Raw genomic sequence first — 24293 nt, 5'->3', positions numbered from 1 at the left:
TATTAGCTGTGTGACCCTGGGCAAGTCACTTAACTCTCTTTGCCTCAGTAAAATGAGCTACAGAAGGAAATGGCAAACAATTCCAGTATCTCTGCCAAGAAAATCCCAAATAGTGTCACAGAGAGTTGAACACAACTGAAAAACATGACAATAACAAAAGGAAAATTCTATCTCACTGGGATGAGAATGAAGTACACTCCAGTCTGCACCTGGCAAGCAGCAGCGGGTTTGGGGGGCAACTAAATCCGTATCAGGGTCTTTCAGAGCTCTCAGACCACAAAGGGTCAGACAACTGGTTAAAAATACATAACAGGGAACCCTTTGCTGACCCTGGAAGCAGGACTCTGTAACATTACCCTGCTTGTAGTCACAGGGCAAGAAGGAGCACTAGTACTCTAGAGACTGAAGAGCAGTGACCATACCTCTCCTTAGATCACACCACCTTGGTAGAACTGAAAACTTACAGATCATCAGACCTAGCCCTAAAAATAAAAGCCTGAAATTTAGGATAGTGTTTCTTCAGCCCCCGGGGAGCAGAACCCAAATTTAACATAAAGTTAAAAACCAAGAAATAGGCTGGGAAAATGAGCAAACAACAACAACAGAACAGCCCATAGAAAGTTACTACAGTGACAGGAAAGAATAAAACAAACTCAGAAGAAAATTATATCAAAGCAACTACGTGAAAAGCCTAATAGAAAAATAAAGTGAATTGGTCTCAGGACCAAAAAGAATTTCTCAAAGCTCTCAAAAAGGTTAAATTGATTAAAAATCAAATAAGACAGGTAGAGGGAAATTTGGAGGGAAATGAGAGGTATCCCTCAAGAAAATCATGACAAAAGAACAAACAATTTAGTAAAGGAGGCACTAAAAATACTGAAGCAAACAACACTTTAAGAAACAGATTGGGCCAAGTGGTAAAAGATGTACTAAAATTCACTGAAGAGAATAACTAATTGCAAAGCAGATTTAGCCAAGTGAAAAATGATGTACAAACATTTATTGAAGAAAAGAACTACTTAAAATGTAGAACTGGACAAACAGAAAAAGAGGTACAAAAGCTCACTGAAAAAAAATAATTCCTTAAAAATTAGAATTGGCAACTTGAAGGTAAAGACTCCATGCTACATCAAGAAACAATAAAACAAAATTTTAAAAAGGGAAAAAGGAATAAAATGTGAAATATCTCTTTAGAAAAACAACTGACCTGGAAAATAGATCAAGGAGAGTTAATCAACAATTATTGGAGTCCAGGAGTCAAGATGGTGGAGTAAGTAGTAAGCTGCTGCAACTCTCCCATACTTAGCTCTAAACAACCATAAAATAGCACCCACAAACAAATCCTAGAAACAAGCAAAAAGATGGGTAAAACAATCGTTTAGCCCAAAAAACTTGGAGGATCAACAAGAAAGGTCCACCTTATGTGGGTGAGAGGGGAGTATAGCCCAGGACAGGAAGTGTCTCAACAAGCCAGCAGCAAGACCCATCTTAGGAAACCAGTAGAAGATTCTGAGTCCCAAAACCAGGACTTCCCACATGCCTTAGCATAGCCAGGGAAACCAGCAGACTCCAGCTCCAAGAACCACCATGTGCTTCACCATAGCCCCAGGCAAACAGACAGCCTCCAGAGGCCTGACCACATGCTTCAGTGTAGCCAATGGGAAATGCAAAAATACCCCCACTGGACCTCAGCACATGCCAGACATCATCAGTAAGACCCCAGGGCAGCACCAGGTAAGCTGCCAGAACCCTACAGCTACTAGCAGTGCCTACCCCACCCCTGCAGTGTAGCACTAGACACAAGGGTTTCCTGTGGGCATCAGGACAACATCAGTATAGCACCAGGTAAACTGCCAGGGCCTGTAGCCACTAGCACAAGAAGTAGGAGACAATGCCCCTTCTACCTTGGGAGCAGAACTCAAAATAAAAGAAAGGAAAAAGGCCAAAAAAGGGAGGGGTGTGAGATGAGCAGAAAACAACAACAACAAAAAAGAATCTGACCATAGAAAGTTATTAAGGTGACAGGGAAGACCAAGATACAAACTCAGAAGAGGACAAATGTCAAAACCCCAAAGAAAAATAGGAATTGGTTTCAAGTCCAGAAAGATCTCATGGAATAGCATGTAAAAGGAACTTAAAAATCGTATAAGAGAGATAGAAGAAAAATTAGGAAAAGAAATGAGAGCAATGCAAGAGAAATATGAAAAAAGAGTCCACAGCCTGGAAAACTGCTTTAAAAGTAGAATTGGTCAAATGGAAAAGGAGATACAAAAATCCATTGAAGAATACAACTCCTTAAAGAGTACAATTGTCCAAATGGAAGAGAAAATACAAAAGCTTATTGAGGAATACAATGTCTTAAAAGTTAGAATGGGGCATGTGGAAGCCAATGACTCTATGAGATATCATGAATCAATCAAACAAACTCAGAAGAGTGAAAAAATGGAAGAAAATGTAAAATACCTCATTGGAAAAATAACTGACCTGAAAAATAGATCTGGAAGATATAATATCAGAATCATTGGACTGAAAGCCATAATCAAAAGGAGGACTTGGACAGCATCTTTCAAGAAAATATCAAGGAAAACTGCCCTGATGTCCTGGAACCAGAGGGTAAAATAGGCATCGAAAGAATCCACCAGTCACCTCAGGAAAGAGTTACCAAAATAAAAACCCCAAGGAATATTATAGCTAAATTTTAGAACTGTCAGTTCAAGTAAAAAATACTGCAAGTGCCCAGAAAGAAACAATTCAAATTTCAGGGAGTCACTATCAGGATCACAGAGGACCTGGCAGCTGCAATGTTAAAGGACTGGAGGTCATGGAATATGATATTCTGGACTGCAAAGGAGCTAGGACTACAACCAAGAATCACTTACCCAGCACAATTAAGCATAATACATCAAGGGAAAAAATGGTCATTTAATGAAATAGAAGGATTTGAAGCCTTCATAAGGAGAAGACCAGAATGCCCAAATTTTGACCTCCAATTTCAAAACCCAAGAGAAATATAAACAGGTAAAAGGGAAAAGAAAATATAAGGGATTTAATAGAGCTAAACTCTTTATACCCTCCTACACAGGAAGATGATACTTGTAACTCTTAAAAATTGTATGAGTAACAACACAGATAGATGATACAAGAACAAGGCAAATTTGAGGAAATGAAATAAAAAAAATTAGGGGATGTGAAAGAGGAGTCCAAAGGATGTAGAAGGAAGGGAGGAGTAGAATGGGGGTAAATTTTCTCCCATGAAGAGGTGAGAAAGACCTATTACAGTGGAGGGGAAGGTGGGAGGGTAGGTGATAGGCATTGCTTGAACCTTGCTTTCATCAGTATTGGCTCAAAGAGGGAATAATATAGAGTAGACAATCAGTTGATTATAGAAATCTATTTTACCTGACAGGGAAGCAGGAGGGGAGAAGATTAAGTAAAGATTAAGTAAGATTAAGTAAAGAAGATTAAGTAAAGGATGGGAAGATAAGGGAAAGTGGTAGTCAGAAGCAAAACACTGGTGAGGTGGAAAAGGATGAAAAGAGACAGAAGACAAACAGGAAGAAGAATAGGATGGAAGGAAATACACATGTGGTAATAATAACTGTGAATGTAAATGGTATGAACTCTCCCATAAAATGGAAGCAGATAGCAGAGTAGATAAAAAACCAGAATCCTACAATATTTTGCTTACAAGAAACACACTTGAAGCAGAGAAACACGCACGGAGTATGGGCTAGAGCAGAATCTATTATGCTTCAGCTGAAGTTAAAAAAAAAAAGCAGGGGTAGCATTTCTGATCCTAGAAAAAGTAAAAGCCAAAATACATCTAATTAAAAGATAAGGAAGGAAACCACATCTTGCTAAAATGTGCAATAGACAATAAAGCAATCAAATTAGGCAAGCAAGCAATAGTCTACTTGTCAGATCTATGGAGAGGGGAAGAATTCATGACCAAATAAGACCAAACAATACTCTCTAGAGTATTACAAAATGTAGAATAAATAATTTTGATCATATTAAATTAAAAAGTTTTTGTACAAAAACCCCAATGCAACCAAGATTAGAAGTAAAGCAGAAAACTGGGAAACAATCTTTACAGGAAGTATCTCTGATAAAGGCCTCATTTCTTAAATATATAGAGAACAGAATCAAATTAATGAGAATACAAGTCATTCCCCAAATCATAAATGGTCAAAGGATATGAAGAGGCAGTTTTTAGATGAAGAAATTAAAACTATCTATAGTTAAATGAAAAAATGCTCTACATCACTATTGAGTAGAGAAATGCAAATTAAAGCAACTCTGAGGTACAACATCATATCTGTCAGAGTGGATAATATGACAGAAAAGGAAAATGATAAATTTTGGAGATGTGGGAAAATTGGAACATTAATGCAATGTTGGTGGCATTGTAAACTGATCCAACCATCCTGGAGAGCAATTTGGAACTATGCCCAAAAGGATATAAAACTTTGCATACCCTTTGATACAGCAATATTTCTACTAGGTCTATATGCAAAAGAGATCATAAAAGAGGGGAAAGGACCCATATATTCAAAAATATTTATAGCAGCTCCTTTCATGGTGGCCAAGAATTGGAAATTGAAGGGATGCCCATCAATTGGGGAATGGCTGAACAATTTGTGGTATATGAATGTAATGGAATGCTATTGTTCTGTAAGAAATGATGAACAAGTCAAATGCAGATCAAAACATACTATTTTCTCTTGTTTTGTTGTTTTGCTTTTTCTTTCTTGTGGCTTTTCCCTTTTGTTCTGATTTTTCTTTTACAACATAACTAATGTGGAAGTACATTTAATATGATTTTATATATATGTCATATATATATAAAGTCATATAAAATATATATGTATATACATATATAGCCTACATCAGATTATGTGTCATCTTGGAGAGGGGGCAGGGAAGAGAGGTGGAAAATTTGGAATTCAAAATCTTATAACAGTGACTGGTGAAAACTAAAAACAAACAAACAAGTAAATAAATAGGAATGTGATGGAATATGTCCCATAAGAAATGATGAGCAGGAAGATTTCAGAAAAATCTGGAAAGACCTACTTGACCTGATGCTGAGTGAAGTGAGCAGAACCAGGAGAACATTGTATACAGTAAAAGTAACACTGCCTGATGATCAACTTGTGATTGACTTAGCTCTTCTCAGCAATACAATGATCCAAGACAACTCCAAAAAGCTCGTGATGGAAAATGCTATCCACATCCAGAAAAAGAACTGATGGAGTCTGAATGCAAATCAAAGCATACTATTTTCATCTTTTTGTGTGTGTTTTTTTCCTTTGTTCCATTTCTTCTTTCACAGCACGACTAAGATGGAAATATGTTCACATGATTGTACCTGTATAACCTATATCAGGTTGTTTACCATCTTGGGGAAGAGGGGTGGGAGGGAAAAGGGAGAAAAAAGATTGGAACTCAAAATCCTATAGAAATGAACTTTGAAAACTATTTTTTTACATGTAATTGGGAAAAATAAAATACTATTTATAAAAAATTAAGAAAACAAGATTCATAATATTAAGATTATACCATTGATCAAGACTGATTACTGAGAGGCTGTATGGCTAGGAGACGGAGTATTTTTAAATTTGGAATAAGTTCATAGTCTGCTTCAGACATTTGCTAGTTGTATAACCACAGGCTTATCATTTAACTCTGTGAGCCTCAGTTTTGTCATCAGTAAAGTGGGGACACTAATACTTGTTTCAGCATTCTTCTGAGATTCATATGACATAATGAAAGTGTTTTGTATATTTCAAAGTGCTATATACTGTATCAGTTATTTTCATTTGCCTACTACCATCCTTTACTGGGGATTCACATGGTCACCAATCTTTCTCTTTCAATACACTTATACTCATTTTCAGTTGAAAACCATTAGTAAAGACAATTATGTTGCTGGGTCATTTTTACTGTCTTTATTTTAGGATTTTTCCCTATTCAAAACTCATATTACTGTCATAGCCATAGGTCAATTTGGTTGATTGTTTCCCCACCAACCAAGACTTGCAGAACCACATAACATCAGTCTCCGCCTTCTTGGCAACTTTTCCTCCTGGAACTGAGCTGCCCTGTGCGTGTTAACACTATACACAGAGACAAGTTATCTAGAAAATGATCTTAGTTGAAGGTCTGAAATGTTGCCAAAGGTCTGCTGTCAGGCGCAAGTTTCCATCCATTAGCAAGTGATGAATTCTTTAGTTTGCAGGGACTACTTGCTCCTGAAATTGAAAAAGAAGTGCTAAGTAGTCACATTCCCAAACTGGCAAGATTGAGATAGAATGAAAGAGTTCTTCTTATCAAGGTTAATACTTATTATCAAAAAGAAATCCTAGAAGTCTGGCTTTGACCACTAAGTGAAAAAGACTCTCAGTTGAGCCTATTCATTAAGGCTAACAAGATACAATTAAATTCATTCCAAAAATTTAAAAGCAGAAAATGCTTCAGCTGATACCCATATGTTATTTCGTTTTCTCTTAAAGCTAGAGGTGTATCTCTATGGAGAACCCCATTCAGAGACTCCATGTAATAAACAGAAAAACTAAGAAGATGATTATTTGTTCTATAAAAAGGACTCATCCTTGACTTTTTGGAAAAGTGACTAAGCTTCTCTATTTTCACTGAAACTTAAGGCATGTAAGGAGTAATTGGTAACTGAAAATCAATCAGAAATGAATAAAAAATTGTTGGAAATATTAATGCAAGTCAATGGAAGCACACAGCCTTATAGGCATATATTGCTTGCCTAAAATGAGACATATTTGAATACAGTTTTTAATATGTTGAACATGGTATGGTAGAGCCCTAGGTTTAGCATTAGCACATGTGATCTCAATGCCAGAATGAGTCACTTAAGAACCATGTCACCTTGGGTCAGTCACTCATCCTCTTAGGATGTGATTTGCCTTATCTGTAAAATGAGTGGAGGTAGCAAGGTAGTCCCTTTTAATTCAATCTGAGTGTGAGAGGGGGTAAATCAAAATTTTGGACTTCCTCATTGCCTTAGCTTCCTATGGGGTACACATCATAGAAATCACGGTTCATTCCAACCCCACCCTCCTCCACAATCAATCTCTCTATTCTCAGATCAGGTAGAAACCATAAATCAAATAGAAAAATTTAACCTGGTACAACATAGCAAGGCAATCGATAGGAGAATTGGTAATAAAATAGTCTGCAATCATTGCCTCACCTTATACACAAATGAATACTTTCTCTTATACTGCCCAGACTATTGGGGAAATAACTATATTCCCATGACAGCTTAAGCCACTAGTGGTCAAAATTAGGGCTTTAGTATCAACATATCAATATGTTGCCTTTGGAGTACCAGCTGTCTTCATGTGGAGTCAATTTCCTAGGTTCCTAGGTTATCTCAGGCTCTGGTCTATAAGCACTGAATGTAACTTTAACCCAAGAACTTCTCAGACAATATCCTCAGCTCTCTTTCTACTTCTGCCTTTTTCAGTATACTTAGGGCCTAGAGAACAACTCTGGTTATGGGACCATTCTAGTAATGGATACCATCATGACAAGGGGCATCAGCTTCTCTCTTTCTCTTCTATCTTCTCTTCAGGTCTGTCTGCTCTGGCACAATCCCCAAGTTCCAGTAAAAATCTTACAATATTCTGACTTCTCATTATGACTGGGTAGCATCATGGTTCCTGAAATGAGTACCAGTTCTCATCCCTCTTCATTACCGGCATTATGGTCATGCGGGATGCCTCAAATATGGTCAAAGCACTGTGACTATTATACATCAGTTTTGGTAATTACTTCAAGGGCATTTTAAAGTGTATGATATAATTTATAGCTCCTAATTAAATAAAATTCCAAGCACAAAGATAGGTACTAGACTTGTGATTTTACTGGTAGAAAGAACACTGAGGGAAGAAATTCTTTCTACCCAAGCAGGTCAACACCTTATATGCAACTTAGAGTCTAAGAGTTATCTAGAGCATGAAAGATTGACTTGGCTACAATCTTACAACCAGTATATGTCAGGGATAGGACTTGAACCCAGAATTTCTTATCTCCAAAGCCAGCTCTTTATCTACTATATAGTGTTATATTGCAAGATTAATATTGACTTTCTTTTCAAGACCTAAAAAACAAACAAAATTTGACTCTTTTGTTAGTTGGAGGAGACAGTTCTCTATGACTTCTGTCATTTCATGACTGGCTTGAAACTAGCAGTTCTCACAGTACTGAGTCACTTCAGCTACTATCAGGGCTTTCTTTGTAGTGAACAAGTACAAAGCTCTTGGCTGTTCAGAGTAAAAGCTTCATAAATCTGGAATGTCTCCAAGCATGTAAATCATATTGCTTTCATGTGTACAGTTACAGAATGTGATAACCAGCAAAGATGGAAAGGCTTAAAAATATGGTCACTTTACAGCAATTTCAAATGGTGTTGCATGGAAAAAGGTGAGATCAGTTTTTCAGCCTTTGTGCCCTTGTAGACATTCATAATAAACTAATATTTAATAAACTTTATATTGGTAAGTCCCCAAAGCTTTATGAAAGTCAAGATATAAACAGCATGAACTTGCAAAAGATTACATCGTTTCATAAAGGCAAAGTGATGGGACTGATAAAAGAAATGAGTTTTCTGTATTAATCATAGCATGAAAGCAGAGAAACACCAAAAGAGACCAGTGGCAATAGCACAGTTATTCCTTTTAATTTAACTTTATATTATTTAGAGCACTCGGGTCATCCAGAGCAGAAAGAAATATTGCAAATGGTTCTGTACCAAGCTATAAGGTACAAATAATAGCAAGGAGGCCAGTGTCACTGGATCAGTGGAAGAGAGTAAAGTGTAAGAAGACTACAAAGTTTGGAGATGAATTGCCAAGTTATAAAGGGATTTGAATGCAAAATTGTGAATTTTATATTTCATCCTGTAGGTGATACGGAGGCACTGAAATTTTGGGCAGATGGTACTAGGTTCACATGATCAGATCTGTACTTTAGGAAGATCCATTTGCCAGTTGAATGCAGGAGGGACTGTAGTGGGGAGAGACTTGAGACAGGGAGACCAATAGCAGACTATTGCAATATTACAGTTGTGAAGTGATGAGGACTTATACCAGTGTGATTGATGGCAGTGTCAATGAAGAGAAGGGGATGTATACAAGAGATATTTTGAAGGGAAAATTGATAGTTGGTAACAGATTGAATATAGAAACAGGGAGAGAGAGTGATAAATTGAGAATGACACCTAGATTGTGAGATTGGGTGACTAGGAGTATTGTAGGGCCTTCTACATTAATAAAGAAGTTCAAAAGAGGTGAAGGTTTGGGGGGAAGACAATGAATTCAATTTTGGAAATGCTGAGTTTAAGATGCTTACAAAACATACAGTTAATGCTCAGAGCTTCACTGTGGAGTATTTTCTTTTACCTGTAGGATTCCTCCACTAGCATGTAGTCTATAGAAGTACACAAGGCAGGAACTAGCGTTACAGATGTAGCAGATCAGGATTACAGATCCTTCCAGTGCTTTCCCAGTCTGCTTCGATGTTTTTCAAGAAGCAGCCCTAGGTCATTTTAAGAACCTAGCCCAGCTACCCTGGTCAGGCTGGGGAATAAAGAGATGAGAGTGAAATTGTGTCCCCCAAACTTCCAGATACAGTGGGTAGTGTTGACAGAGGCATACTCTTGGGCTTGAGATAATAGAATCAACTTAATAATTCACCATAAGCCTGTATGCTATTGGAGACAGAAGCTTGCTTGATTGGTGCAAGAAGGGCTCCTAAAGGGACCTCTTCCCCTCACAATATAGATCTTCTATGAAGTTTGGGGACTAAAGCTTAGAATTACCTATGCATTAATTCATAAGACCAGAAAAAAATGATAATAAAATTCATTTAAAGGAGCAAAAGGCTAAGAATCTCAAAGAAATTAATGGCAAAAAGTGAGAAAGAAAGGAGTCTAGTTGTACCAGATCTCAAACGATGCTATGAAACAATAATCGTCAAAATGATTGGGTACTGGTTAAGAAACAGAGAATTTGATCAGTGGAAGAGATTAAGTACACAAAATGCAGAAATAGATGAGCACAGCAGCCTAGTGATTGATAAACCCAAAGATACCAGTTATTTGGAGCAACAACTCACTACTAGACAAAAAGCATTGGGAAAAGTGAAAAGCAACTTGAAAGAAACTAAGTATTCTAATATCTCAGACCATAAACCAAGACAAGCTCAAAATGGGCACACGATTTTGGCATAAGGGATAATATTACAGACAAATTAAAGGACCAAGGAAGAAATTATCTATTATGACTATGGAGGAAAAAGAGTTCATTATCAAACAAGAGATAGGGTCACAGAAGGTAAAATAGACAGTTTTGATTATATAAAATTTAAAAAGTTTTTGCATAAACAAAACTAATACAAGTAAAACTACAAGAGTAGCAGGTAATTGGAGGGGAAAGCTGATAAAGGTCTCACTTGTAAGTGAGAACTGATTCAAATTTATAAGAATAAGAACCGTTCCCCAAATGATAAGTGGTCAAAGGATCTGAATAGGTAGTTTTCTGAGGAAGAAATATAAGCTACTAATAGCCATATGAAAAAGCCCTAAATCACTCATAATTAGAGAAATGTAAATTAAAACAACTCTAAGGTTCCATCTCACTCCCGTAGGATTAGAAAAGAAAAATGATAAATGTTGTGGAGAAACAGGTGCATTAATATGCTGTTAGCGGAGCTGTGAACTGGTCTGGTCATTTTAGTAAGCAATTTGGAACTACGCCCAAAAACCTATTAAACTGTGTATACCCTTTTATGCAGTGATACCATTACTCAGTCTATACTGAGTACAAAGAGAACAAAGAAAGAAGAAAAGATACAATATGTGCAAACATATTTATAGTAGCTTTGTTTGCAGTGGCAAAGAAGCAACAAGCTATGGTATATGAATGTAAGGTAATACTATTGTGTTGTAAGATATAAGAGGGATAGTTTTAGAGAACTCTGGGAAGTCTTGTTTGAACTAGTGCAGAATAAAATGAGCATAACCAGGAGAACGATCTGTTTAATAGATAACAATGTTGTAAAGACAATAAATTTTCAAAATCTTAGGAACGCTGATCAACACAAATATAAACCAAGATTCCAGAGTACTCGTGATGAAAGAGACTACCCATCTCCTAATAGAGAGGTGATGGAATTAGAATGCATATTGACATATTTTTGTGGGCATGGCCAAATAGGTATTTTTTTTCTTTACTATACATGTTACTAACAGGTGATTTTTATTTATCTTGCTTTCTTAATGTGGGAGAAGGGGGAAGGGTCAGATATTTATTTTGAAAAAAATGCAAAGACAGATTTGAAATAATCAAATTGTGTGTGTATTTATGATATATATATAATATACATACACATGTGTGTATATATACATATATCTACATACATATATGTGAATATATTTGAAAGAGCAGCTAGGTGGAACAATAGAGAGAGCACCAGACTTGGAGTCAGGAAGACCCAAGTTCAAATACAGCCTCAGACACTAGCCGTGTGATCTTGGGCAAATCACTTAAATCTATTTACCTCAGTTTCCTCATCTATAAAATGAGCTGGAAAAGTAAATGGCAAACCACTCTAGTATCTTTGTCAAGAAAACTCCAAATGTGGTCACAAAGAGTCAGACACAACTGAAATGACAGGACAATAACAATATATATGTAAAAATATCTATGTATATATGTATACACATACAGATATATGTATATAACTATAAGAGACACTTCCAAAGACTTATCCCTACAAGAGATCTAGTCCCTGGGAAAATTACAAGTGCCAACTGATAAAGAAAAGTCAAGTTGTCATACCATGGGAAATTGCAAAAGGTGTGAGAAAAGAATGGCAGGAAACAGAGGATGATGAGTTCCATCTGACAATGACATTTTTAAACTATTGGAAGGAAGGTACCAAAGCTCAGAAGAGAGGACAGTGGAGTGAAGAAGAAAAACCTGCATGAAGGAGACACTGTAGAACACCCCTCTGAAACAATGATTGCCACCTTTCGGGAACTGAGATCTCCAGCGAAGCCACAGAGGTGGACAGCAGCCAGCAGCCTGAGAGGGAACACTGACTAGTGATGTGCACAGAGAGGAAGGAAGCCAGAGCTGCCAGAAACAAGCCATATGAAACAGAGGCAACCAATTCAGGGAAATAGATTTCCATCCTTCTAGAATGGAGTCTACTCAGGAGAGGACTGTAAGTCATGGGACTGTATTGATTTCAGAGGCATGGTTGCTTTTACTCTATGGTATATTGTTTCTTTCTATCAGCTCAAATGTAAGTGCCATCATTATTCCCCCCATTAAATTGCAAATAAAACTCTTCATGTTTTGAGACTTATGAGACTATGTGCTTATAAAGAGAACTGGGGAATATCCCTGGGGGGTGTCAAATACTGAAATTCCCAGATCATCAGAGAGAGAGAGAGAGAGAGAGAGAGAGAGAGAGAGAGAGAGAGGGAGGGAGGGAGGGAGACAGGGAGACAGGGAGAGAGGGAGGAAGAAAGAGAAGGAAAGAGGGAGAGATGGAGAGAGGGAGAGAGAGAGAGGGAGAAAGGGGAGAGAGAGGGAGAGAGAGACAAACAGACACAGAGAAGGTGGGGGTGGGAAGAGAAAGAAAAGAAGATAGCAATAAACTAGGGAAATTAGTGGTCCCTGAAGTTCTTTAAGTCAAGAGAGGGCCTCTGGCATAGGTTACACAAAGATCAGTGAGACGAGGCTCTTTCCTTCAAGGAGTTCATCATCCAGCAGGAGAGATATCACATGTACAAAGCTAACTACACTGTTGTTTGAAAGGTTAATGATTATTCCAATTTCAATAGCATTTTATACTTTGCAAAGCACTTTCCTCACAATTCTGTGATTGGAATCATCTTTATCAATTTTACAGAGCAGGCATAGCTACAGGATAAGTTGCTTGCAGAGAGCCTTAAACACTAAGCTAAAGTAATTTGAATTTTGTTTCATAGGCCATTGGGAATTACTGAAAATCTTTATGTTCAATGTCTCAGGATGCAAGTTTTAGAGATGACAGCACCAAATTTATCATTATGGTAGGTAAGAGAGGCCACACAATCAATGAGAAGAAAAAAAAGGAAGGTATTTGTCAAAAAAAATTGGTGGAGAATTAGCTCTTTTCAGATAGTGTCAGAGTAAAAACTCTTTGGGAGGTTTCTTATAACATTTAATACTTTATCTAGGAAATTTGCTGAAGTAACTAACTAATCAAACCACCCACCAAAAATAATGACCTTCTATTTGTGATGGCAGTTGGTAAGGCATGCCTTAATTTTATTTCTGTCTTTTGTGCTTCTGTTTCTCTCCCCTTATTACACCGATCAATGGGATAGATCAGTTTTCACAAACCTTGTCCTCTGACAGCCTCACCAATTATAGTGGGAGGGGTACGAGTAGGGGACTGTGTTGGCCTTGCTGGCTGTTTCATGGTGATATGCACAGTGTTACAGGAGCTATTTGGAAAATGGAAGAGACAAGGTGAAGAAAGTGGGTAGATGCCCAATGGACTGAAAGAGAAATCTCTATCATGAGAAAAATTAGATTTTTTTGCAGGGTGTCAACATCCCGGATTGGCTCACTGTAGGGACCAACATCCCAGAACATTGCCTTGTAGTAAATCATGGACCCCCATCTGAATGTAACACTGCCTCTTTAGGGCCACAACTCCAAGAAGCCTAGTTGTTGTTAAGGAATTCTTTCCACCTCTAGGTAGATGAAAAACTATCAGAGGAGGGCAAGGGAGAGGTAGGCTATTGATTGTGGTTCAAAGATAGGAGGCCAAAATGAAAGTAGAGAGATTTGTTAGCATGCTAAAGAATCTAATCTCACAAATAGTAAATTCAGGTTCCTAGAGTACAGATTTTGTTTTTGATAACCTTTAAGGTCTTCTTAGAATATCCAGTCAATTATCAGGATTCTGTGGCAACTTGGGATAGAAAGATAAAATAGCTCATAGGAGAGGGAAGGATAGACAAAGCAGGGGATCAGTCAAGAGAAAAGGGGAGTCTCTGGAATGCAAGTGGCAATGAGTTTTTATTAGAGTAAGACAACATTCCCTGTTCAAGGTTTAAATCATTATGCAGGTCCAGCTGTACTTTACAGGCATTTACCTTCATCTAGGCCAGGACTTCTTAATTATACTGAAATACAATTGTCAAAATATATTTTAAAAGCTCACTTATTTCAGGTTAAGAGGTCAAGACAGGAAACAAGGGCAAGAAACTAAATACTTTTACAATTGTGAAAGCAGTCCTTTTAGGTAAAACTGCAGGGTCTTTTTTACTTCCAAGGATAGCAAGTAGTTGTTACAACAGTAGAGGGGACAATCCTTTTTACCATGTCATCATATCAAGGTTGGGAATTTTCCTATATTAGACCACCAGGTAGTTGGGAGACTTTCAAGATATAGTGAAATGTTTGTGGTTCCTATTTTTCTGCCAAATTGTCCTGCCCTTTTATCCCAGGTTGTTAAAATTCCCCAGAAGGGGGCAATCATCTTTTCCTTGCAGTCCTTCATGCTTTCAAGTAGCTAAATTCTTGTTTGATCATCTTGTCTTCCACAGTCTGACAATTTCATTGTCCTCCAGGAGATGGCACTCATTAGCTTTTGCTTTCTGCTGTTCAGCTCTCATATCTTTTGCTACTCCCTATGCGGCAGTCTGACTTTGCTTGTCCAGTTGGTGCATATAACCTTGGTCTGCCTTCTCTCCACTAATACCTGAATACACAAGGACTAGACTGTCTCTAGATCATAGATGCCCCCTACTGTGGGGTGCACATGCCCATGGTTGACTTTCCTTTGGGCCATGGCTCCTTTTTCTCTTTCTTCCTCATCCTAAAAGAATTTGCCCCCGGTATGATAATTCACAGTTATTATGACTCTGTTGGTCAATCATTTGCTATATTCCAGCCTTAAATGTCTACTTCCAAAATCACATGGAACAAAAAAGAGTGGAGGATTTCTGCACCCAATAATGTATCCTTAGAATCTTACTGCGCCCCATTTCTTCTACACTGGTGTTTCTTTCTCCCCACCATGTTTGTTGTAGTCCAGCATGATAGCTGGTTCCTTGTACAACTTTACATTTGCCTGTAGTATGAGGGTTACTGTGGCATAGTGTTAAGATAGCTCACAATACAGAATTACATTATTCAGTTAATTTGAGAGGTTTAAGTCATTAAACAGGTCTAGGTATGCCTTGTGGGTATTAACATTCATCTAGGCCAGGAGTTCTTAAGCTTTTTCTGTGTCAGGAACCTCTTTGGCAGTCTTTGGGAAGCAAACAAAAGAAAGTAATTATATATATATATATATATATGAATTTAAAAGTTCACATATTTCAGGTTAAGAAACCCGGATCCAGGCCCTGATTTTTGGTCTTATTTTGATTTGTACTAGTCTGCCATACATCTACTCTCTCTTTTTTCCAGTGGAGTATCTTAAAGGAGTAAAGTTCTTTTCTTTATTGCTTGTACTCTTTGAAATTCTGGACAAAATTCTGTCTGTTACTACCTCTCCCAATGTTTCTCTTTATCCACTTTTTCCCCTTTTCTTTTGTAAACTTCCGTTAGGCTCGACTTTTGTACTATTTCCTTAGACTCCTTTGGCATCTATCAAACTAAATTGTTTCTTTTTAAATCCTGGTCATCTTGTCTTATAGATTCTTCAATCAGGTAACATCCCCAGTATTTTCTCTTTGGATCAGCCTATTAAGAATTTATAGGACCATATCATGAACTAGAGGAGATAGATATCTGAGGATAATACGCATTTTGGAACTGAAGCACCTAGAAACTGCAATGGTGTGTGATGTGGAAGCCATGGTGATTTGTAGAGGTTATGGATTCTATAGTCTAAAGGATCAGAAATATTAGTTGTGTTTTGGGCAGGAGCCTGATCAAAACCAGGCTCGTAGCCAGTGAGTGTTGTACTGGTAAATGTTTAACAACCAGATGTCAGGGGGAAAAATGTACACAAGACACACCTTTCAATCTAATCTATGTTATTACCATTTTCTCCATTTTAAAAGTCTAGACAGCAAAGCAATAAATCAAACCCTGATTTGTAGCATTTGCTGATTTCCCAAGTGCTCTGAAATGTTCACACTGAAAATTTAAAGACAGATTCTTGTAAACTGATTCATGCTGGCCCCACCTTTCCTATAGCAGTTCCCCTGATCATAGCCAAATCCAAAGTGGCTAGAAAGAAATGAGGTTCAAGGTTCAATAATTTAAGGGGTCAGTACTATGTGGTTATTTTAATTCTGAACTCACTGAATCTAGGGATTTATGTGAGTGTAAGGCTCTCCATGGCTGGCTTTGTTCCTTAGTTTCCCTTAGAGGGAAAGGTTTCCACTACTCTTGTCACTTTATTATTTTCCATGGCAACTATGGACTCTATGTTAAATAAGACTTCTTGTTCTGATATCTTCTGCACATTACTGATAAAATTGTGTTTCTAATATGCTGCTTTGACTATTTCTAATTAGAATTCATTTAATAGTTCTTTGAACTATAGTCTTCACTCAGTGAAATCACATCGCTCTTCAATTTTTATCTATATACAAAATTTGTCTAAAAATATATATATTTGGCTCGCTATGGTAGCATATGTCTATACTCCCTGCTACTAGGTAGGGTTGAGGGTAGTAGATCTTTTAAACTTGGGAGTTCTGGGCTGCAGAGAGCTAAACTGAACAGGCATTCACAGTAAGGTCAATATTAATATGGTCGGTCCTTAGGTGTGGAAGATATGTTTAAGGAGTGAGCCCAGGTTGGAAACAGAGCAGATTAATGTTCTCTTGGCAGTTGTAGTGGAATCAGGCCTGTGAGTGACCCTATACTTTCAGCCTGGGAAAGATAGATCCAGTTTAAAAAACATGTTGATCGCTTGAAAACTTGTATGACCCCACTTTTTTCCCCATTGCACTGACACACAAATTGAGTTTACATTTCATCTTGGCCAAATTTAACCAGAATGTAATTATTTGCAAAACGTTGCAGAGCAAATGATAAACATAGTAGGAAAGGCAATTCAGATGAACCATAAGGTAGGAAAGGGAGCAGATGTAAGATCTGCAACAGAACAGCAAACCATCTTTTCCCACTCACAGTAAGGTTATGTACAGCCATTACATTTAAACATAAAAGACTAATGGAATTAGCTTCATGCATGGGTTAGCTCTCAAAATTATATAGTCACAGGACAATCTAAATTGAGGGAAAGAAGGGACAAGTCTTCAGAATGGTGGGGAAGTTTGAGACCCAGGCTTCTGAAACATTTTGTCTGCAGTGTGCATACTCCTAGGTTATCGCCTAATCACTGATAGGCAATCAGGAATATATATATTCTAAAGATTTGTCTGTGGAGTTTAAATTGTCATGAGGTCCAGACATATGTTGTACCCCTAAAGATTTAGTCTATAATGATTCCATATGTCAGGCTCAAAGCAAGCTAGGTACCTGAGCCCTCTTCTAGGGCTTAGCAGCCTGGTAGTACACAAATACATATGCAATGCTGAGCACCTGAGTGGAAAAAAATCCTCCAAAGACCTCACATTGCCCTCCAGATACCATATAAATACTCAACCAAAGGCTTCAACAATAACAAAAAATTATGTTTTACCAAGGACCCTTCTCTTAACAGCATTATGAAACAGGCAGTGCAAGAATTATCATCACTATTTTACCAAAGTGAGTGTGGAGCCTGAAAAAGGCTGAGTGGTTTGCTCAAGATCACACCTTTAGGGGAGAGGAATGTCTTAGGGGTCCCATGCTGTTTAGCTGATCCCCTTTACTCACCAGTTCTTTTAGAAAATCTATTATGGTGCTACTCACAGATCATGTCATGCAATCCAAACTTGTCAGTGGTATAATTCATAGGATGTGTATATACATGTATATATGTATATATATATATACAACCACATACATATGTGTGTATATATGTGCATGTGCATACACACATACTCATTCATATATATCTTTATATCTATCTACAGTTGGATGAGCTGTAAGGGTGTCTAAATAGATTTCTTCACCCATTTTTTCCCCTGGGTGGATGGACAAATCAGACTCTTTAGAGTGATTAGAGATCTCTTCTATGAGCCTCTGCAATATCCTAGCCTTGATGAAGTCAGGACAATTTTATTTGTAAAAAGGAACATTTAAGGGAACTCATTGCCCATAAGCAGAGGTGTCAAACTCAAAGTCCACAAAACTCCTAAGTGTTGTAGAACCAGATTGATATGTAATTGAGAAATGTTTAAGAAAATAATTATACATGCAATACAATGTAGATAATGCTTATTTATGGTTTTCTAAGTCAATATCCAGTGGCAAGGATCCATTTCTGTTTTAGTTTGACACCGATAATCGCCAGGGAATCCCTCACTAACCTGGCCTCTGTATTGGATCTCCTCCATCAAAGTGCTAAACATCTTTGTGGAATATGTTCTTTCCTGTTTTATATTTTGCCTAATGTTTATGATAAGAGGATTATTGAACTAGCTTATTTCTGTTTTTATATCTTTCAAAGAATCCTGAATTATTTTAATATATGGATAGAGACAGCTTGTTTGCTAGATAGAAATGAAAACATTCACTCTAATAAAATCATCTTGAAACAAAGCAACTGGACAAAGTGAGCTTACTATTGCAGACTTGTGAAATGTTAAAGCTGGGAGAGATTTTAGAGAATCACCAAATCTCAAAGTTGGAGGGAACCACAGAGATCAGCTGTCCCAATCAACAAGTCATCATCTAGCTATCACTTGAAGACTTCAAGTGAGGGGGACTCTATTTCCTTCTGAATCAGCTTTTTCCAGACTAAGGTGTCTCTTGTAGTTGAGAAGTCTTTCCTGTCATTAGGCTTAAATCTTCCTCTCTGTAATTTCTACTCATTGTTTTATGCTCTATGGCCAAGTAGAAAAAGTTGAATCCTTTTCATGTGACAATCCTTTGAATACTTCAAGAAGGCTATCATCCTCTCTCCCCTTCCCACAAGAATTTCTTTTCCAAGCCAAATATCCCCAGTTCTTTAAGCTAATTCTCATATGGCATGATCTCTATTCTTTCTCCGGAGACCATAAAGATCAAAATACAAATTCAGAAGAGGACAACATTGTCAATATATCCACATATGAAACCTAAAAGGGGTCTCAAACCCCAAAAGCCTTCTTGGAAGAGCTCAAGAAGGATTTTAAAAGTAAAATAAAAGAAGTAGAAAAAAATTGGGAAAAAAAATGCGAGGTATGCAAGAGAGAGTCAATAGCTTGGAAAAGAGAGGACAAAAATTGACTGTAGAAAACAATTTCTTGGGCTGAAAAGCAGGGTCTAGCATGAGCTCCCTGCCGAGTCCTTCCAAAAACCTATAAAAATGGCTCTGAACCAATTCTAGAACTGCAGAACCCACAGAATAGCAGAGGGAAGCAGGGCTCCAGCCCAGGACAACCTGGATGGTCTCTGGGTGAGGTCTATCCCACACGGAGCTGGGAGCCAAGTGGAGTAGAGCAGAGCCCAGTCTGGGCAGTGTGGACCAACCAGACCAGGAGCCAGGCGGAGTGTGCCCTAGCACCCTGAATCAGTGAGCTGCAGCAGTTACCAGACTTCTCAACCCACAAACACCAAAGACAACAGAGAAGGTTAGTGGGAAAAGCTGCATGAGTGGAAGGAGTTCGCAGTTTGGCTACTGCCCTGGAGGCAGCGGAGGTGTGGCAGCTACAGAAGTACAGCGGCAGTTGCTTCTGGCCCCAGGCCCACCTGGTGGGAGGAATTAAGTGGCAGATCAGAGCAGGAGTACAGAGTCTGCTGAAGATCTAAGTCCAGTCCAGGTTGGGGGTTCTTGGGGAGGAGGAGTGCTGGTGTGGCAGAGCTGGTGCATCCCTCCAAGCGTGGAACGTAGAACTCTTTAGTCTACAAGCAGTCATACGCCGCTGAAAAACTCAAGGGTCAAGTTAGTTGGTTGGGAATATGGCCAGGCAGTGAAAACTCACCCATATTCAGTCTCAGACTTTGGAATCTTACTTTGGTGACAAAGAAGACCAAAACATACAGCCAGAAAAAGTCGACAAAGTCAAATCGCCTACACCAAAAGCCTCCAAGAAAAACATGAACTGGTCTCAGGCCATGGAAGAGCTCAAAAAGAAGTTGGAAAAGCAAGTTAGAGAAGTAGAGGAAAAATTGGGAGGAGAAATGAGAAGGATGAGAGAAAACCATGAAAAACAAGTCAATGCCTTGCTAAAGGAGACCCAAAAAAATGGTGAAAAATACACTGAAGAAAACAACACCCTAAAAAATAGACTAACTCAAGTGGCAAAAGATCTCCAAAAAGCCAATGAGGAGAAGAATGCCTTGAAAGGCAGAGTTAGCCAAATGGAAAAGGAGGTCCAAAAGACCACTGAAGAACACACTACCTTAAAAATTAGATTGGAGCAAGTGGAAGCTAGTGACTTTAGGAGAAATCAAGATATTATAAAACAGAACCAAAGGAATGAAAAAATGGAAGACAATATGAAATATCTCATTGGAAAAACCACTGACATGGAAAATAGATCCTGGAGGGATAATTTAAAAATTATTGGACTACCTGAAAGCCATGATCCAAAAAAGAGCCTAGATATCATCTTTCAAGAAATTGTCAAGGAGAACTGCCCTGATATTCTAGAGCCACAGGGCAAAATAGAAATTGAAAGAATCCACCGATCACCTCCTCAAAAATAGATCCCAAAAAGAAATCTCCTAGGAATATTGTCGCCAAATTCCAGAGCTCCCAGATCAAGGAGAAAATATTGCAAGCAGCCAGAAAGAAACAATTTGAGTATTGTGGAAACCCAATCAGAATAACCCAACATCTGGCAGCTTCTACATCAAGAAATCGAAAGGCTTGGAATATGATATTCCAGAGGTCAATGGAGCTAGGATGAAAACCAAGAATCACCTACCCAGCAAAACTGAGTATCATGCTCCAAGGCAAAATATTGATTTTCAATAAAATAGAGGACTTTCAAGCTTTCTCAGTGAAAAGACCAGAGCGGAATAGAAAATTTGACTTTCAAACACAAGAATCAAGAGAAGCATGAAAAGGTAATCAAGAAAAAGAACAAGAAAAAGAAATTTCAAGGGACTTACTAAAGTTGAACTGTTTTGTTTACATTCCTTCGTGGGAAGATGATGTGTATGATTTGTAACACCTCAGTATTAGGGTAACTGAGGGGAATGTGCATATATATACATATATATATATATATATATATATATATATATATATATATATATATATATATGTTTATATATGTATATGTGAGCGTGTATGTATGTATATATGTGTGTGTGTGCAGGTGTGTATATATATGTATGTATGTACATACATATACATACATATATACATATATATGTATGTATATATGTATATATGTGTGTGTGTATATGTGTATATATATGTATATATGTATATATATATATACACATATATATATATATATATAGAAAGAGAGAGAGCAGGCAGAGCAGGCACAGGGTGAGTTGAAGATGAAGGGAAGATATCTAAAATAAATAAAATTAAATTAAGGGATGAGAGAGGAATATATTGAGAGAGGGAGATAGGGTGATTTAGAATGGGGTAAATTATGTTGCATAAAAGTGGCAAGAAAAAGCAGTTCTGTAGGAAGGGAAGAGAAATCAGGTGAGGGGGAATGAGTGAATCTTGCTGTCATCAGATTTGGCCTGAGGAGGGAATACCATACATACTCAGTTGGGTAACTTACTCCACAGGAAAAAGGAGGAAGAAGAAGACAAAAAAAAGGGAGGGATGATAGAAGAGAGGGCAGATGGGGGTGGAGGTAATCAAAAACAAACACTTTCAAAAGGGGATATGATCAAGGGAGAAAATTCAATAAAGGGGGATAGGTTAGGAAGGAGCAAAATATAGTGAGTTTTTCACAACATGAGTATTGTGGAAGGGTTATACATAATGATACACATGTGGCCTATGTTGAATTGCTTGACTTCTTAGGGAGGGTGGGTGGGAAGGGAAGAGGGGAGAGAATTTGGAACTCAAAGTTTTAAAAACAGATGTTCAAAAACAAAAAAAAAAAAGTTTTTTTGCATGCAACTAGAAAATAAGATACACAGGCAATGGGGTGTAGAAATTTATATTGCCCTACAAGAAAGAAAGGGCAAAGGGGATGGGAGGGGAGTGGGGTGACAGAAGGGAGGGCTGACTGGGGAACAGGGCAACCAGAATATATGCCATCTTGGAGTGGGGGGGAGCGTAGAAATGGGGAGAAAATCTGTAATTCAAACTCTTGTGAAAATCAATGCTGAAAACTAAATATATTAAATAAAAGAAAGAAAACAATTTCTTAAAAAGTACAATTGGTCAAATGGAAAAAAGTACATTGAAAAAAACAATTACTTAAAAAGTAGAATTGGCTAAATGGAAAACGAGGCACAAAAACTCACTGAACAGAAGAACTCCTTAAAAAGTAGAATTGACTAAAAGGAAAAAGAGATATAGAAACTAACTGAAGAAAATAACTTGTTAAAATTAGAATTGGACAAGTGGAACCTAATGACTCTGTGAGAAATCAAGTATCAAAGAAAATCCAAAGAATGAAAAAATGGAAAAAAAAACAATTAAAATACTTCATTGGGAAAAAAAAAAACTCAACCAGAAAATAGATCCAGAAGAGATAATGTAAAAATTATTGGTCTACCTGAAAGCCACAATCAAAAAAAGAGCCTGGACAGCATCTTGCAATAAATTATCAAGAAAAAACTGCCCTGAGGTCCTAAAACCAGATGGTAAAATAGACATCAAAAGAATTCACTGGTCACCCCCTGAAAGATATCCCAAACTGAAAAAGCCAAGGGATATTGTAGCTAAATTACAGAATTATCAGGTCAAAGAGAAAATACTGCAAGCAGCCAGAAAGAAACAATTTAAATATAATGGAACCACAGTCAAGCTTAGGTAGGACATTGCAGCCTCTACATTAAAAGATCAGAGGGCTTAGAAAAATGCAAAGAGTGAATTCACCACTAATGAAGAAGAACTTAAAACAATAATTAGGAGCTATTTTGCCCAATTGTATGCCAATAAATTTGAAAATCTTGGTGAAATAGATGAATATTTACAAAAATATAAGCTACCCACATTATGTGAAGCCAAAATGGCAGAGTAAAGACAGGGACTTGCCTGAGCTCTCCCCTAAGCCCCTCCAAATACCTGTAAAAAATAACTCCAAACAAATTCTAGAGCAGCAGAACCCACAAAAAGAGTGAAACAAATTTCCAGCCCAAGACAACCTGGAAGGTCAACAGGAAAGGTCTATTGCACTGGAGGGAGAGAGGAACGTGGTCAGGTTCCCCAACACAGCTCTGGGGCAGTGGTAGCCGCAGCCACTGCTTCCAGAGCTCTCAGACTAGATGGTAAGGGGATCGAATAACTGATCAGAAGGAGATTACAGGGGTTTCTTTCCTGGAAGGATTCTGTTGCTTTGCCAGTACTTGCATCTGGGTCACAGTCCTGGGTGGCAGTCTAGGGGCAAGGCACTGGCATGGCAGAGCTTATGGCAGTACTAGAGATGAAACCCTCCTCACAATTCCAGGGAAGAAAAGAGTGCTTGTGGTCACTCACTGACCAGAGCACAGCCCAGGAGAGGAGTACCATCTCTCCTTAGATCATACCACCTTGGAAGAACTGAAAACTTACGGGTCCCCAAAAGTATCACTAAAAACAGTTGCACCAAACCCCTGAAGCTTGGGACAGTATGCCCTCCTCACTGGAAGCAGAGCACTACCTTAACAAAGAGTTAAAAAGTTAAATAATTGGCTAGGAAAAAGAGCAAACAGTGGAAAAAAACTCAGACTATAGAAACTTACTTTGATTACAAGGAAGATAAAAACATACACTCAGAAAATGACAAAGTCAAAACTCCTATATCCAAAGCTTCCAAGAAAAATATGAATTGGTCTCGGGCCAGGGAAGAGATCAAAAAGGATTTTGAAAATCAAGTAAGGGAAGTAGAGGAAAAATTGGGAAGAGAAATGAGAGTGATACAAGAAAATCATGAAAAATGAGTCAATAGCTTGGTAAAGGAGACCAAAAAAAATACTGAAGAAAATAACACCTTAAAAAATAGACTAGACCAAATGACAAAAGAGGTCCCAAAAACAATGAGGAGAAGAATGCCTTAAAAGAAGAATTGG

This window comes from Trichosurus vulpecula, chromosome 4 (genome assembly GCF_011100635.1).
Source record: "Trichosurus vulpecula isolate mTriVul1 chromosome 4, mTriVul1.pri, whole genome shotgun sequence".
Taxonomy (NCBI): Eukaryota; Metazoa; Chordata; class Mammalia; order Diprotodontia; family Phalangeridae; genus Trichosurus; species Trichosurus vulpecula.
Note: the sequence above shows the minus strand (reverse complement) of the source record.